General features: G+C 31.8%; 1 long non-coding RNA gene across 1 annotated transcript; it reads left to right on the top strand.

Moving 5' to 3' along the window:
• Positions 1–7,190: 7,190 nt before the first annotated feature.
• LOC111714707 (uncharacterized) lies at positions 7,191–11,052 on the top strand. The gene is made up of 3 exons (XR_002768042.1): positions 7,191–7,288; positions 9,476–9,557; positions 10,890–11,052. It is a non-coding gene; the product is annotated as an uncharacterized LOC111714707 (long non-coding RNA).
• Positions 11,053–14,616: the final 3,564 nt, after the last annotated feature.

The following is a 14,616-nucleotide window of genomic DNA, read 5'->3' as shown; positions in this document are numbered from 1 at the left end:
CTCAAATAAATCCGTTAGGATTCAAAATAGGACTCTAAAGTCCAACCGTAGGGTTAAAGATGGGGGGGGGGGAAAGGGGGCATGATTCCCCTTGGTAGCTATGATCTCAGCGATCCACAACATCCTTGAATTGCTGATCGTAAAAGATCAACAAAACTCGCCCACTGTTACAATAGTATACTATAGGTTAGCAGGGCGCTTCGCACCGATTTTCTATTTCAACTTAAATTGTTGCTCAATCTTTCAGCTTTTACTCTTCTATGAAATAATTTTTAAAAATTGCAGATTTACAATTTTATTTTCGTGAATTTTTTAAACTTTACGCAAATCAGAAATGTTTGGAGACAACTTTTTGTAATTCTGAGAATTGATAAACCATACCTGGGGTCATATGAGGTCCCAGTACCACACAAAATGTTGGCACTATCGGTTCAGCCGTTTTGACGTTTATTTGACACAGACACCCTAAAAGACATAACAGACAAGGAAATATGTATACTATACATACAAGGAGAAATTGACAAAATCCTGATCTAATTTTTTGTGAGAAAGATCGGTTCCTTGTGAACATCATTAGTGCTGATATGTTATTTTGAAGAAAGGGGGTAAGGGGGGGGGGGGCTGGTTTTCTGAAATAATACATTTAATAAGACAAGTATTTGAAGCTTCAACATGTTCAGTTGTGTTTTTCAATAAGAAAATCTGTTCTTAAAATTTGGGCTAATAGCTTATAAGAAAATTGTTCTGAAGGTGAAAATAAGAACAATTCTGTCACATTAAAATATTATTATAACTAGAAATTCAGGGCGCTTCGCGCGCTTTTAGGGCGCTTTGCGCCCATTTTCTATTTAAACTTTTAATTGTGGCTTTATCTGTGAGCATCTTCTCTTTGTACAGTATAAAACAAAAACAAACATTTCATAATATTTTTTCGCGCATTTTCAAAATTTTACAAAAATAAAAAACTTTTAAACACAAATTTTTAAAATTTCAATCATTCATAAACCTTCCCTGGGGTCCTTAGATGTCCCACAAAAAATTTTGGCTCGATCGGTTCAGCCGTTTTGACGTTTATTGGATACAAACAGACAAACAAACAGACAGACAAGCCAAATTTATATATAGATTAATAACTTTTTCTGAAACGAATTTTTGTTGGAAATGTTAGTATAAGTCTATATAATTTCTTTATACTCATTTCCAAGCAGCGGATTCCAAGCAGCGGATTCCAAGCAGCGGATTCCAAGCAGCGGATTCCAAGCAGCGGATTCCAAGCAGCGGATTCCAAGCAGCGGATTCCAAGCAGCGGATTCCAAGCAGCGGATTCCAAGCAGCGGATTCCAAGCAGCGGATTCCAAGCAGCGGATTCCAAGCAGCGGATTCCAAGCAGCGGATTCCAAGCAGCGGATTCCAAGCAGAGGATTCCAAGATTATAAGACTACTGAAAGCTAAAAATTCCTGAGTCCGAATAATTTAAAGAATAATTGAGCTGCGTCTCAAATCCGCCAAAAACCGGTTTCAATTGAGCGCCGGCTTGAATCTTGAAACATTAGATGCAATTCTAAGTGGAACCCACCATATTTACGTCGTGTCTCAAATATTTTAAATTCGGCCTCAGGTCGTTTTTTCTTGATTGAGATCATTTATTTAATTTAATATTTTATCATCATAAAATGTTTTTATTGAAATTATATTTCTATTTTTATAAAGTTTGTCTTAAAATTAAAAATTTTATGAATCTTTCTATTTTCATTTATAGATTTAAGAAAAAAAATCAAATCGACATTTGTTGGAGGCAAAATTTACTATTTGGATTATGTCCACATTCTTCTTTTTGGTGTCATGTGAGATACTGCAAAAAAAAATTTGGGCCATCTTGGTTCAGCGGTTAGTATGTTCATTGCATGAATACAAACCAAGCCAAGACAACAAATGATTATATTTCATGTTTATCGGGACACCATGTAAGGAAAAGTCGAGCATAATCTAGTTTCAACTTTTCTTTCATTTACAACTTCTAATTTGCTTTCATCCGCCTCCTCAACAGGGTTAAACATATCTTATTTTATTTTTCACACAAAGTAAGATTTTTTGTAAAATTATGAGTTCACCTGAGAAAAAAAATAATTTGTAATCTTTATATCTTTGCAACCTGATGATTTAAAGTTTTAATATTTCGAGCTTCAATTATTTTATCGAACAGAATTTTTAGTTTAAATTAAATCAAAGCTCTACGACATATGGTCGCCATAGATTCGAAAATCAGAGTTTGTGGCAAACACTCAATTTCTTTCTTAGACTGGAAATGTAAAGATTACTATGTTATTGTTTTCAATGAACATAATAAAAATGTTCTTTTAATAATTTTTAGAACGTTGAAAAAGAAAAGTTTAAAAAAGAGATGACCCCCGTGGCCCTAATAAACAAACAAACAAAAAAATGTTATTTAGTATTTTCTACTTTCAAGCCAAACCATATAGCTTAAGATCAAAATGCAAAAACTTTTATTGTTTAATTTAAAACTTAGATTAAAAAATGTTTCGAAAAAGAAATATTTATTTATTAGAAGATAAATTTTAAGATTAGTTTATATTAATCTATTGCCAGGAGCACAAATGTACTCTTGAATTCTTGTAAAACTTTCTGGATTGAAGAACATCTTTCAACAAATTAGAATTTATAGAGTTTGATCAAAATCATTCTTTCTTTCAGTAATGATTTGGTGCCCCCCCCCCCCTCTTCCACGGTGGGGTATTAATGGGGGGGGGGGGGTTCAGGATAATTGAGTTTACACCATAAACCTCCTATTCAAGTCAAATAAGGCTCGGCGGCCTCTTCAGGGATTTTTTTAAAGAGAAGATTTTTAGTGGTAGTAATGTTGCGTTGAAGTTCTAAAATCCGACTGAAAACGGGTTATGTCTGTGAACATTCTTAAAATATGTATTTTATACAAGAAACAAGAACTCTGGCCTGCTGGCGATGCCTTGAATCTTAGATTAATTGTCGTTAGAGTCTAGATTATTAAATATTCTTTCTATTACAAAATCATATTGAAGAAAAACTAATCAAAAATCATTTAAGATAGTTTTCTTTTTTCTATGATAATTCAAAACATAAAGTAAGTTTTATTTACTAAACACTTTATCAAAATAAAACGCTAAAATATTTGAAGATCAACCAAAAAAAAATCAGATTCTGAGAACAAAACAGAAAATGATTTATATATTTGAAGGTGACTATGAAAACTCACAAAAAAAAAACACATTTTTACGGTTTCCCCTATATCAATTTATTTTTTAAGATCAGGAAAAAAAACTCTACAAGAAAAATGATTGGCAAGATTAAATCATGAAAAGGACTGCCGTATGATTTAAAGGGAGTGACCGGCTATGTAAGGTAGTTGAACTTAGGACGCAGTGTTGTGGAAAACTTCTTTAGGATTCATTTGAGACATATTTCACTTTTTAAAGATCTGTAAATCCTGAGTTTGAGCGCAAATTCGACGTTCAAAACACCTGATTTGGGGGTGGATACGCTTTCAGAATTAGTTTTTTTTTAAATTATTAAATAATGACAACGAAAAATAAAGTAAAAATTATACAGTGATCTAATTAGATGGCTAGGAATATATTTCACAAAAGAAATTTGTCAATAAATCAATGCTAAAATCGATTATTTCGTTTTCATTATTATATTGAATTTCTAATTTTATTTGAATTTATTCGCAGATTTCTTCAAATTCTTTAAATGTCGTCTTTTAATAATAATTATAGAAAATCTTCGAACATCTTTGTGAATAACGAGAAACTAGAATAATGAGATAATAGAAACTAATAATTGAACAAGATTACTTATTTTCGATGATAAGATTAATTTTTATTTTCTCAAAATGTTCCTAAACATGACGTCTATAGTTTATTGTAGAATATTTTTACATTTTATGTCGTCGTTAAATAATAATTTTAAAAAACTAATTCTGAAAGCGTATCCACCCCCAAATCAGGAGTTTTGAACGTAGAATTTGTGCTCAAACTCAGGATTTACAGACTTTTAAAAAGTTTTATATGTCTCAAATGAATCCGAAAGAAGTTTTCCACAATACTGCGTCCTCAGTTCAACTATACCTTACATAGCCGGTCACTGCCTTTAAGGTTACCTTTTATTTAAAATGGGGCATGTTAGATTGAACAAGGTACCCTTGAAATCTATATCTAATTTGGAAAATATCTTTGTTTTTTTAGTTTGCTTAAATCTGACAATTCTGAGGTAGAAATAAAAAATCAGACAAACTTTTTCAGGGTACCGTTCAAGGTACCGTTCAAGGTACCGTTCAGGGTACCGTTCAAGGTACCGTTCAAGGTACCGTTCAGGGTACCGTTCAAGGTACCGTTCAGGGTACCGTTCAGGGTACCGTTCAGGGTACTGTTCAGGGTACCGTTCAGGGTACTGTTCAGGGTACCGTTCAGGGTACCGTTCAGGGTACCGTTCAGGGTACCGTTCAGGGTACCGTTCAGGGTACCGTTCAGGGTACCGTTCAGGGTACTGTTCAGGGTACCATTCAGGGTACTGTTCAGGGCACCGTTCTGAGTCAGACATATTAAAATAACGTCACTTAAAATTAATTCTTCAGTTCCTTAAAATTTGTAACTATTATTTCCTATATTCTATTTTACACCACCTCCACCCCATCCGCCAATCCCAAATCTTCTATTTTCCAAACGGGATTTCATCAAATTTTCCTCCTCACTACACTTTCTTTCCAAAAGAAAATAAATAAAATAACTTTTGACTTGATCAAAGAAGATATTGAAGTTATTTCAAAACCTGTTTTTAAAATAAGGGCCCTGGCATGTTTTTAGTGAAGCAACGAAATTTAAATGCATGAAAAAAGAAAACAGTTTTTAACAATTGTAACAAAACAAACCGATGACCAATAAACAAAAACGTTGTGTTTAAAAAATATTTGTTTTACATAAAACGAACGACCTTTAAAATGAGCCAAAAAGTTTTTTGCTTTGATTGACATGATCGCGCTAATTAAGGTAAGCTTAAGCTAAATTCACAGACATGTCAACACAAGTAAAAACTTTAGTCAAAAAATATTTTTATTTATTTATTTATTTATTTTTTATTTTTATTAGTCAAAAAATATGTTATTAGAAAGCAGACTTGTATCATCAATGTAAAGTCAAAAGCCAAATAATCTGCCATTGATTTAGGAGAAGTCGCGTGAAAAATAAAGTTCAGAGTTAGAGGGTTGATTCTTGGAGACCTCATTCATTTTGATAAAAAGGTGTTACTATCAAAGTATCTGACTTATAGACGACATGCACGAAATTCAACGTCTAGTCATTTTTCTTTAATTAATAGTTTTATTACATCATCTATATATTGATACTTTTTTGTCATATCAATTAGTCTATCCTGAAAAAAAACGGAGGGCAAAATTTAATCTTGAGAAGAATTACATGTCGTCTTCAAAAGTTCATACTGTTTGGTTACCCCTGTGTATCATCCAAATTCTTAACTGATAAGAACGTTCCAAAAATATAGATATTTATCAGAGATTCCACATTTTCTAGCTTTCTTCATTGCCTAGTTGCAATGAATAATTGAGCAATGTTAAAAATTCAGCCTTGACTTTAATAAAAGCATATTTAGTGTTTTTGCAATATTTCTTATCAATTTAAAAGCTATGTTTTTTTCATTGGCTTTAAAATTACAGTGTTTCATGAGTGTTTTTTTTAAGTTTGTTTAAGATGAAAATGAAAGTATTTTCACACCGTTAACGTTTTAAGGTGTGAAAATACTTTTATTTTGATCTTAAACAAACTTGAAAAATTCAAAATTACAACAAAAACTTTTTGCGCGCATGATGCTCATTACAATTATAAATAATTTATCACCCCGTTGTAGGGTGATAAAGTTCTTAATCTTAACCTCTGTTTCGCTACTTAGCGATTTCCCCAAAGACCTAATATATATACCGTTGTTAACCATTAATTTTAAAACCTCTATAAAATGTCGTCTTCAACTTGAATCTCCTGTCGGAGACAGCCAAACCAAATTTTCAGCTTGATAAATTTCCTCAAAATTGAATAAAAAATTTGTTATTTTAAACTATTTTTATTTGTTGCTGTAAAAAGTTAAACAGTTTGGATTGCTAGGAATTATTTCATTGAATTCTTTCTTGCTTTTTTTCTCACAAATTGTCTTTTATAGTTTTTTTTTCAGGGAAGGCTGGGGAAAGGATTGTTTTATCTCAACACATTACTTTTACAATTTTTACGGTGATTGGAAAAGGTTAAGAGAGGGTGAAATGGGTTTTAAACCTGTTAGATATACTGGTGAATTTACTCATGAGATCAGTTCTACATTTCCAAAGTGCAAAAGGGGTATTTTGTTCAGAGGGGAGGGGGATTTAATTAATTTATTATCAATTTTGCGTCTTAAATTTACATAATGTCGTGTACCTAATTCTGAAGAAAAATTTATTATCTTAAAATCTAGACCCTAAACTACCTAACCTAACTGAAAAAAAAATATTCAAAATTCACTGTTTTCATTCTAGCTAGAAAATTATATTTTCATCTACATAACAGAGCAGAAAACTTTAAAATGGGATATCCTTAATTTCAATTAATCTGGAGATTAATATCAAGAGGACAACAGAAATATTTAATCTGGATATTTAGGAAAAGAGGAGATCAAGCATTGATCTCTATATCCAAAATTCTAAAGTTTTCAGCTCAGTTTTCATAGCAATTTTAGCTTAATCTTAAAATGCAAAATATCTACATGGGCCTAAAGTTTAAAAATAAGATTAATTTTAACTTTTAATTTTAAAAGTTTGGTATTTATAACTTTAAATCTTGAATTCAAATAAAAATACATTTTCTAAAATCTTTTTAAGACATATTTTTTCTAGATTAAAGCCTCCGTTCAAAGATGTGAATATCCGATTCACTACCGTACCTTTGAAACCTTTATCATATCAAGGGTTCCTTTGTCAATTCCGTGGAGGTTCATCTTAATCACGCTTACAGTCCCTTTAATAACTTGTATTTATTGCAATTTTAAAACTTTTTTACCTTTGCTGTCCTGCGGCACATTCCTTGTATGTAGAAGGTTGAATGCATCAAAGAATTTTGATAAAAATATCTTCCTTCAAATATGCTTTGTTGTGAAATAACCAGAATATTAAATATTTTCAGATGAAAACTTGAATGTTTTGAAAAAGCAACAAAAATTGAAACAAAAATGTTCCCAACACAGGCAGTCGTAGTAGGTAGGTTGGGGATACATTTTGGGATAATTTGAGGTAGATTTGGTAGTAAATTAGGATAGTTCTAGGGGATTTGGAGCAGTTTGGGAACAGGTATGATGGCTCCGTATCGAATTTCCTGGGGTAGGTTGGGTTAGGCTGGGGTTGGTTGGGTTAGGTTGGGTTAGGTTGAGTTAGGTTGGGGTAGGTTGGGTTGAGTTGGGGTAGGTTACGGTAGGTTGGGGGTATGTTAAAATAGGTCGATGTAGGTTGGGTAGGCTGGGGTAGGTCGAGGTAGGTTGGGTTAGGTTGGGGTAGGTTGGGTTGGTAGGTTAGGCTGGGGTTGGGATAGGTGGGGCTGGGTTAGGAAAATATTTAAAAAATTATTCAAAAATAAGACTAGACATTAACTATTTTATTGCCCCCCCCCCTCTCCTCCTCTTATCAATATCCTTCTCCTAAATGTATTTAATTTCTAAAACGAAAACATTGTTGAATTAATTCCAGTAGGTAAAGTTTAGTCCAAGTTTTCTAAAAGAAGACACTATATGCGACCCAACTGTTAGTTCTCAAACCTTCCATCTGAATAGGACTGTACACCTTCCATCTGAATAGGACTGTACACCTTCCATCTGAATAGGACTGTACACCTTCCATCTGAATAGGACTGTACACCTCCTATCTGAATAGGACTGGACACCTTCCATCTGAATAGGACTGGTCACCTTCCATCTGAATAGGACTAGACACCCTTTTCTATCTGAATAGGACTGTACACCTTCCATTTAAATAGGACTGGTCACCTACCATCTTATCGTCATATCATTGCAACCTTGTGGAGATGTAAACTTTTGATATTTAAAACTTAGATTTGATCTAACAGAATTCATAGTTTGAAATATCTAGAGCAGACAGCAGGTTTCAAAAATTACAGTTTGTGGCAAAGACTCAATTTCTTTGGGCGAAAAAAAGGATTTAATGTTTTTGAAAATTTACAACAATAACGCAACAATTTCCCGTACAATGTATCATTGTATGTGTTTAGTTTTAGCAGTAAATAATAGATGAAATTGAATTATTCAATAGTTTGCAAAACCTGGTAAAATATTTAACAGTACATTAAGGCTCAACAACATTTTTAAAGAAAATAAGATAAAATGATGTTTTTGTTTTATTAAATAACGTTTTCTTAAATTACTCCTCCAATGCAGATTACGATCAATATTTTCATATACCCTTTAATTTTTTTATTCTGGATTTTAATCTTAATAAATTTAAATAAAGTTTGTGAAAAAATCACACACAATTTCTTATAATATTTTAAAGTACACGTGATGTATTAAATGTGAATTTGTCATTATTAAAAATGGTTAGAATGTGGTGAACTTGAAAAATAGGTTTGAAAATGAAAATCTTCCATAAATAGTTTGAAAGCTAGGTTAGTGAAATAAAATTGAATAAAAATTCAATTTACTCGGATCTAAAGAAATTTTCTGGATTTTACCGCATTTATTTCGACAATCAAGGTTTTTATTGTTCAATGGGTAAAAATTTTAATACAAGTATGTGGTAGATAAAAAAACCTTCAAGTTTTCCTATAAAATATGGCGCTAGATAAAAATATGTAAAACCTATAATAAGTAAAATCATTTTAATGTCTTTTTTTCGTGCGCTATTTTGTTTCATGAAAAAAGACGATTTCTAAATTTTAATTTTGATGAAAACTGAAGTATAAAATATGCATGCTGCATACTAATATATCCCCCTGGGCCTGTACAATGTACATGTACTGTATGCACAGAATATTTCACCTATTAACAAATTATATTCTCATCATTAGCATGAGTTATTAATATATATTACAAATTTTTTATATACAACACCTTAAAGTTACCATATATATATATTCTACTCTGATTTTCTTTCATACAGGGTGTCCCCCGAAACTGACAGTAGTAATACTACTTTAAGGTCGTCTTTAGTACTTAAACTAATTGGTGTTTTTTATTCGTAAACCTAATTTTAGAGTTAATAATAACAAAATAATCTTGGCAATTCCGAGATGTGATCTACCCCTCTGCCTTTCATGCATGCTTGGAAAAGTAGGTTGACAAACGAATGCCGCAAATAATTACAAAGATCTAAGACGACCTTTAGGCCATATTTCTAACGTCAAGTTTTAACAGCTGATAATAAAGATATTTTTTACAGCTGACTACTTCCTGTTGTCTGTCCTATGTTTGGTTTCCTTGATTTGTATTGTTGTTGCCGTTACAGCTTCTCTTCATTGCAGGTACACTTTATTATAATACTCTGTACTGTACTGTACTGTACTGTACTGTACTGTACTGTACTGTACTGTACTGTACTGTACTGTACTGTACTGTACTGTACTGTACTTTACTGTACTTAACTGTACTGTGCTGTACTGTACTGTACTGTACTTTACCGTAAAGTACTGTGCTGTATTGACTGTACTGTACTGTACTGTACTGTACTGTATGGAAGTAAAGAAGGAATTGAATAAATGAATATATTGAATAAAAGTATAGAATAGATTAATTAATGAAAGAATCAAATAATATGATAAATGAATCAAAGAATGTATTGAATAAAAGGACGAATGAATAAATAAATGAATCAAATAAAAGCTTTAACGAATAAATGAATGAATACATGATTGAATTAAATAAAAGAATAAAGAAATGAATGAAAAAATGAATGTATTACTATCTTGTGCCTAGTCAACTATAAAAGAAGAAAACCTCTTAGCAGAACTTTTTCTTTGAAGTTGAATCAAATTCTATTTATTAAATGTTTAATTTTAAGTTCAAATAGATTGATCACATTATTAGACAAAAAAGCCAAGTTTGAATTTTAATCTTAAACATTAATTAATTTTTTAATTAATTTGATCACTGCTTTGTGAAAAAGTTAAGTACAAAACATTCTAAAATTTTTAATTTCAATCTTTTACGAACATTTTAACATTTTCAAAAATTAAAACACAAAATAAAGAATATTTTTCTGAGAACTTTTTAGAAAATTAAAATAAAGAATATTTTTATGAGAACTTTTTAGAAAATTAGAATATTTGATTTCAGAATTTAAAGAGAAATCCAGTTTTCAGATTAATTAAACTTACAAAACAAAAATGCAGTTAACAATTTTAAATTAATTGGAAAATAAATCAATTAGTTGATCAGAGGTCTAAACTTATGGAATTTGAAAAGCGCTCAGCCATTTGAACTGAATTCGATATTCAAGGTTAAATTTTGAAAAGTTAAATGGGATATAAATAATAAAATTGAAGGAAAGTGGTAGCTATGTTCATTTAATTAATTAAACCCCTAACAGGGGGAAGGGGAGAGCCGACAGAATAATATTCCAAAGCTTTGATCTCCTAGTCATTATTAACCCGTTATTCCATGGGATTTCAATGATGATTTATATTTCTTATTTTAGTCGGCAATACCTTTTATTTTTTTATTTTTTATTCTTTAAAAATGTGAAAAGGAGATTTGAAAAATAATGGAGTTTAAATTATGTGAATAAAGGGAGGTACTATCCTCTATATCTTAATGAATTTTAAAAAGGCTGAGTTAACATTTTTTAATTTTTTTAGGACAGCTTCCAGGCCATATCCTTCATATACAGCCGAGGCATCACTTCTGGATTCTACATCTGCTATTGAGGAGGGAGACGGTATAGAGGAGTACGTTTAGTTACTTCAAGTAGTTGCCTTCACTCCCTCTTAGTGGAGGGGGGTGTAGGTTTAGGCCTAGCTATGGGGTNGGGGTAAAGAATTAGGTCTAAGTGAGGGATGATGGAATACAGAATTGAGGGGAAAGATGCAAGGTTATGTCTAAGAAGGGTTTCGGAACTTAGATGAACGTTTGGTTAGTTCATGTAGTTGCCTTCCCTTCCTCGTACTGGAGAGTGGGTTGAAGGAAGGGGTAACGGAGTTTGTTTAGGGGAAGGCCTGTATAAAGAAGTAAGTCAAGGAAAGGGGGGATACAGGAGTGGTTTTGAAGAGAAGGGGGGGTTTTAAAAGAACGCTAGTTAGTTCAAGTAATTGCCTTCCCTCCCTCGCAGTTAAGGGAGATGTCTATTGCATAGAGGGGATTGGTTATACAATAAGATCTGGGGGAGGGGGGGGGGAGGCTAAAATTGAGATGAACGTGAATTTTAAGATATGAACATTTTTTATTGTATAAATTTATCGATTTTTTTCTTGGAAAGTTTTTTAGAATTTTAGAATTAAGTCTGATTTAAAGGTTATTCTTAAGTTTTTCTGAAAAAAAAATCTCATTTTAAATTGTTAATTTGTTCCTTAAGTTTTCTTAATACAATGTAAAAAAGTAAAAATCCTCTGTAAATATGAAGTACATCTACATATAATTGTAAAGAGGGTTGGCATAACTATTTGTTGGTTCTAGAATATATATATTTTGTGTTACCATGAAAGAAATATTCAAATTGTATTTTTATTTTTAAAATAAATGTATTCAAAAAGTTCTTATTTATAATAAAAGTAACAAAATTTAAAACTGCCCTAATTTGTTTTTGTTTTGAGTTTTGTTTATTTAATGTGTAAAATTATGAATAATGAAAATTAGCAAAACTTTTGTATGTTCTCGTTGCAGATATATGGCTTTAAAACAGCCAAATATACAATTTCTAGAATAAAATTTGAATATTCATGACTAAAATGTTGCTGGATTCACAGCTACAGTATTTCTCTTCTCCCCCCCCCCTTAACTTCCCCCCGGCCCACCTCTCTCTTCCTCAGAATCTTCCTTCCCACCTTTCCACAATATCCTGCCCCACTTCCCCTCAATCATTCTTCCCCCCTTCCCTTCCATCTTTCTTCCTTCTGCCCCATCCCTTCCATATTTCATACTGCTCCCATTCCCTTCCATATTTCTTCCTTCTTCCCCTTCCCTTCCATATTTTTCCTTCTCCCCCTTCCCTTCCATCTTTCTTCCTTCTCCCCAATCCCTTCCATTTTTCTTCCTTCTCCAACTTCCCTTCCATCTTTCTTCCTTTTCCCCCTTCCCTTAGATATTTCTTCCTTTTCCCCCTTCCCTTCCATATTTCTCTTTCTCACCCTTCCCTTCCATATTTCTTCTTTCTCCCCCTTCCCTTCCATCTTTCTCATTTAAAATCTTTATTCTTCCTTCCATTCCTGTAATTTTCTTAGGATTCCAAATTGAATATCCCCGGAATCTGTTAGTTTTGAGAAATAAATCATTGAAATATAAGATTTATAAAGAATTCTTGCTCTCCTATGGTTCCTTCAATCCAGAATGAACAATGTTAAATCAAACTCAATCACAGATTTGAATTTTTAAATTTTTCATTTTTCATGCAGAAATGTAACTAATCATGAAAATATTTAATTTTAGTACACATTTTATCCATAAAGGTTAAAAATAAATCCTTGTTTTTCTATTTGAAAATTTTTCATTTCTGATTTTCGATTTTCTACAAAACTGATTTAAACATTTTTCCAGATATGAAACTTACGATATCTTATCCTTATGAATCCTAAAGAATTTACCTTATATAGCCGGTCTGTCCCTTTAATAATCATTAATATTGTAGTTGAAATGAAAAAGAAAAAAAGAAAAAGAACAAAATTGAGTATTTTTTAAAGACAATATTGAGCAGTTCTAATTATGGGATGAATTTGGTTCAGACTTTTCAGGGCTTTGGACTTTTAAAGCGTCGTTCCACGAGACTTAATTTTCTAGAACTTTTTTTCTGGCTCCAGTATGATTTTATACAATAAAGTCCTCTGAAATAGTGGAAAATATATGGGAACAAGGGATGTTTATAACCATGGAAATAAGGGATTTGAAATTAAAAACGCCCCTGGTTATATTAAATATGCAGATGCAAGTTGTTTCAATGAAAATGTGTGACCTCCTTTTCCCAAGACTTAGGACTTTTTTCTTCAGGGCTTTATTTCCTGTGATTTTATTTCCCGAGGCTTTATTGGCAGCCCCAGGGGGGGGGGGGGGGGGGTAAATAACGCCAATAGCCCCCTTATATACACCAGTGCCACTGCTAGATCCCAAGGAGATGTTGAATAGGAGGGGGCGATAAGGATTGCGTACACTTTGCTGTGACGTTTTTGGACTGCTGACTGCTGAAGAACTAGTTTTTGCGTAACAACAATAATTAAGATTGTAAACAATAACACAAAGGATAAACAAACATCTGGGGGGGGGGGGGCAGAATAACCTTGAATTTCATTAAAAATGTCTCTGTAATCCTTTTCGTATAAAACTAAAATCCTTAACTTTTTCAATCTTTTTTAACAAGATAATACTACTTTCACAGTTTACTAACTCATGTTTGTTTACATTATGATCGGCTGCCTTTGTTATTGTTGTTACGCAAAAACTAAAATTCGGTGATGGTGATGGACCAAACCTCTGTAGAGTAAAAAAGTAGATGTTAGTTCCACATTTATTGAAAATATATTTCGGTCTGGGTTGACCCTCGTCAGTTCTAACGATATAATAACCATAAAAAACGAAAAAAAAATAAATGATTAAAAAATGTAAAAAAACACAAGAAGATAAACAAACAAAAAAGATTATTGACAGTAAATGTTCACAATATAATCTGTAGTTTCCAATTTTTATTACTTAGTTTTTGAGGTTATGTATTTGTCCAAATATGGGCTAGTTTCTAACTTGTTCACTTCAAGTTTAATTTTAAAGATTTCCCTGATTCGTTCAGGGCACCCTACTCCTACTCCTCTCTATAATACATCTATTTGTTAATCTTTAGATAACTTAGTTTGGTTTGATAAATACTATATTATTAATGATATTTTCTTCATTTCGAAAGAAGTCTTCACAAAAAAATTAAGAGAGATGTAGACTAAATTATAATTGATTCGATCAGTGAAATCTTATTTTAGTCGGATGTTTCCTTTTTCATTTAATTTTTATGAAACAAATTTTGTGATATTTAAGATAAAAACCGACCACTTGAAATTAGATTATATCAACGAGGTTATAGTGTATTGTACAGACAGTTATAGTGTATTGTACAGACCAAATTGATTCTAGTACAATAGATGGCAACGTAGAATTTATACAGTTGTATTCTGACGTCACAAGTGTCAATTCAGTTTTCGTGTCCGACAAAATTATCAATAATAGTGATAATTTTAGAATAAAGTGCTTATCTTACAGTAAAATAAGTGCAATTTTATATGTTCTTTAGTTTCTGTTTTTACACTTTTTATTTAATCTTGGAAAACATGTCAACTAATGTGAGACAATTTTGTTTTCCTTCTTATATTTGACACTTGTGATTGGTTGATTTCTCTG

This window comes from Eurytemora carolleeae, unplaced genomic scaffold (assembly GCF_000591075.1).
Source record: "Eurytemora carolleeae unplaced genomic scaffold, Eaff_2.0 scaffold1612, whole genome shotgun sequence".
Lineage (NCBI taxonomy): Eukaryota > Metazoa > Arthropoda > Copepoda > Calanoida > Temoridae > Eurytemora > Eurytemora carolleeae.
The sequence above is the reverse complement of the archived record's forward strand: the minus strand, read 5'-3'. Positions and strand labels throughout refer to the sequence as shown.